This window comes from Capsicum annuum, chromosome 9 (genome assembly GCF_002878395.1).
Source record: "Capsicum annuum cultivar UCD-10X-F1 chromosome 9, UCD10Xv1.1, whole genome shotgun sequence".
Lineage (NCBI taxonomy): Eukaryota > Viridiplantae > Streptophyta > Magnoliopsida > Solanales > Solanaceae > Capsicum > Capsicum annuum.
The window spans coordinates 183996130-183999943 of record NC_061119.1 but is presented as its reverse complement, the minus strand read 5'-3'; the positions used below and the strand labels follow the sequence as shown (position 1 = coordinate 183999943).

At 31.2% G+C, this 3814-nt stretch overlaps 1 long non-coding RNA gene across 1 annotated transcript; it reads left to right on the top strand.

Moving 5' to 3' along the window:
- The first annotated feature begins 904 nt into the window (after nt 1-904).
- Nucleotides 905-2863, top strand: LOC107854748. Its single transcript, XR_001670094.2, has 3 exons — nt 905-1028; nt 1678-1752; nt 2585-2863. It is a non-coding gene; the product is annotated as an uncharacterized LOC107854748 (long non-coding RNA).
- Nucleotides 2864-3814: the final 951 nt, after the last annotated feature.

Here is a 3814-nt window from a genome sequence, read left to right as displayed (position 1 = left end):
AGTTGACCCAGGATATACAAGTTGTTTAATTAATAAAAGAATAGTACCACAACACATACTAAAAACCTTTAAAAAACTAAAAACTGTAATGCAAATGGATGGATCGCATAATGTTTATAACTATTACATAGAAAAAACACAAATAAGTTTTTTAAATACATGTAATGAATTATAAGCCTACTTATAATGTACATAAAATACTAGCTAGAGATTTAAATATAAATACAGATTTTGTAATCGGATTACATTTCTGTATACAAAATAGAGGAGGATGACTCTTAACAAGAGACGGTATAATACTATTCAGAAACATTACCTATACTCCAGTACAAACCTCAAATTATCCAACAGTAGCAAGAAAACTTAAAATACACAAAAGGGACTTAACATCACAGCCATGTTGTGAAAATTGTACAAATAGTGACAAATATCAAGATAAAAATTTGTATAGAGAAAAATTAGAAAAAGAAGATAATATTTTAATTAATACAGAAGAACTTAGGCACCTAGATGTAATGACCCTTCCGGTCGTTGGTGAATTTTTTTTTCATCTTCTCTATTTTAGCGTTCTCCGTAGTTTGTATATGTGGATTATGACTCATAGGATGAGTAGTATCAATTCCTAAGGTGTTTGAAAGTTATTGAGTCATTAGTTGGATTATTACGTTTTAATAAAGTTAAACCCAATCATGGTCAATCTTTGACCGAGACGACCTCGGGTTAGTGTCGTAGTATTTTTTTAATAGGTTTTGGATGTACATAGTTAATGTATTTATATGTCTTTCCAAATAAATTTTGAGAATTTATTAAAAGTTTTGAGTATTTAAAATAATTAATTTAATTAGTGATTTAGCGGATCAAAATTATTATTTATTTACTATGTGGTCTTTATAAAAACCAATTAAGTAGTTAGGATTTATCATTTATAATAACAATGGAGTCAGAAAGTTGAGAAAAAGGAAGAGGGGCACAACAGTTTCTACACTGTTTCACGTTCACTGCTTGAGAAAAGAGTATCTGTGCTTCAGGTTGGTTCATGATATCCTTGTTGTTTATTTCTTTGTCGAATTTTTCTTGTAATTATGATGTCAGTATAATTATATTAACGAGGTTAAAATTCTTGAAAATTGCTACGAGTATTAGTACGTGAATGATGATATCAACCCGTATATATAAGAATTTTCTTTACAGTGATTTTAGAATCTATTAACACACAATGATTTAATAGTGATTTACCAATCACCATGCTAATGGTTTTTCTTTGAAATTATAAGAAAAAGTAAGGGAATTGGCTCAATTGCATACTGGAGGGGAAGATTATTAAGTGTATATTTATAATTGTTGATGGTTTTGGCTGCAAGTGGGTGAAAGATTCACCATTGAAACCAACCAATCACGCGATTGGTGGTTGGATGCAATTGAATGTTTCATGTTTCACTTTGTGTACCTTTGAGAATCAGTGGTCAATTACAATTATAATCATTGGCGTAATGACGCCTATGTCCCTATCAACTGGAACTTTCTGAAAGTTTCAGTTTATGAAGTTTATTTTATTTTGATTCATATTTTTATCGGGATTTAGAGATATTAAGGTTTAGGTTTAGAAGTTTTAGAGTAAGAATTTATAAATGAGCGTCTTTAGAATCGTATTCTTATAGGGATTATATTTTTGAACAGATTTTAATCATTTGGAGATCTTACGGAAGGGCAAGACCCTTACAAATGAGCTTGCACTTGAATTCTTCGATGGAGGTAGATTATCGTTTAATTGGAGTTTAGACTCAACTTAATTGTGCGTATACTCCTAAATTGAATGCTTGTGGATTGGTATTCGGACATGCTTGAAACTGTTGATGTTTGGATTGATGATTCGTGTATAAATGTTTATTGAAAATTTAATTGATGGAATTGTCTTATAACTTTAAGTGTACTTGAAAATTTGGTACATTGTGTTGTATGCTGTGAGGTTATGTAAATTGATATTGATAATACTTGTTTATATTTATGCTGGATCGGGTACCACGCCGGTACGTTTATATTTATGTTGGATCGGGTACCACGCCGGTACGTTTATATTTATGTTGGATCGGGTACCACGCCGATACGTTTATATTTCTATTGGATCGGGTACCACGCCGGTACATTTATATTTATGTTGGATCGGGTACCACTCCAGTACGTTTATATTTATGTTGGATCGGGTACCACGTTGATACGTTTATATTTATGTTGGACCGGGTACCACGCCAGTACAGTACATGAACATAGATTGTTCCCTGCAGGTCATGACCATTTGGGCAAAAATAAGTCCCATAGCATGTGTGTACATATTTGTGTTGATTTTGTGGATGTTTATGGTATGGTTGATACTCTTAATGGTTATGTGGCTTGTCTGTGAGCACTGTTTGACATGTTATTGTTGTATTGTTGATTCATTGAGAATTTGTTATATGATGATGTCTGTGTACTTGTTATTTGATTTATGTTGTGTATATGTTATTAACTTGAGTTGGCCTATGATACCTACCAATACATAGTGGTTTGTACTGATACTACCATGTACTCTTCTTTTGGTTGAGTGCAGAAATTGTTCTAGAGGCTCATACATGATCTCATCTCTAGAGTTTGATAGCAGATCTTGATCCAAGGGTGAGCACTCCGTCTCCAGACTTCCATGGGTCATCTTATTTGCTCTTGTCCATCTTTCGGGCAATGAAACATCTTTATTTATTTTATTTTGGGATATCTCTTTAGACATGATCTTTGTTAGTAGTTCTTGTACGATGACTTTCGGGTCTTGTAAATTTTAGTAAGTAGTTTGTTGACTTCCGTATTAATAATGATTAGCTCTAGATTATTGTTATTAAGTTGGTTTTATGATAATATCATTTTAATATTGATTAAGTGATTGAGTAATGGTTTGATTTAGATGGTTCTCCCACAGGAAGGTTAGTGTGGGTGTCACTCATGGCCATTTAGGTCTTGACACTAGAAGATATAGAAAAAGATTATACTTTGATTAATATTGAAACCCAATTTTATAATTTCCAAAGAGGAATAAACAAAATAGAAATGATAAATAGTCCTAAAGATTTAGATAATATAGTAACAATCCTAGACGAAATGAAAACAATTGGGGAAAAACTCTTGGTACACTGGGACTCAAATCAAATAATGTATAAATTATACATTATTAATCCAGAATATACAATAAAAACAGTAGCCATAGCAGCAAATAATGAAGACACTGAAGAATTTAATAAACAAATAAAAGAATTATTAAATTTAGAAGTTATAAGAAGATCGACTTCTAGACATAGATCAACAGCTTTTATGGTAAGGAACCATAGTGAACAAGTGAGAGGAAATGCTCGAATGGTAAAAATTTACAAAAGATTAAATGACAACATTAGAACAGATGCATACAAATTACCTGATAAAAGTGAATTAATTAATAAAATACAAAGAAGAAAGATATTTAGTAAATTTGATTGTAAATCAGGATACTGACAAGTAAAAACGCACTCTGCTAGCATAGAATGGACAGCATTCACTTGTCCTGGAGGACATTTTGAATGGTTAGTTATGCCTTTTGGCCTAAAGACTGCACCACCCATTTTCCAGAGAAAAATGGATGATATTTTTAGAGAATATAAAAATTTTGTATTAGTTTATGTAGACGATATTTTAGTATTTATTCAGAATATGTAAGAACACCTAGGACACCTACAAACAGTATTCAGATTATTTATTAAACATGGAATAATAATTAGTAAAAAGAAAATGAAACTATGTAAAACTTATATTAATTTTT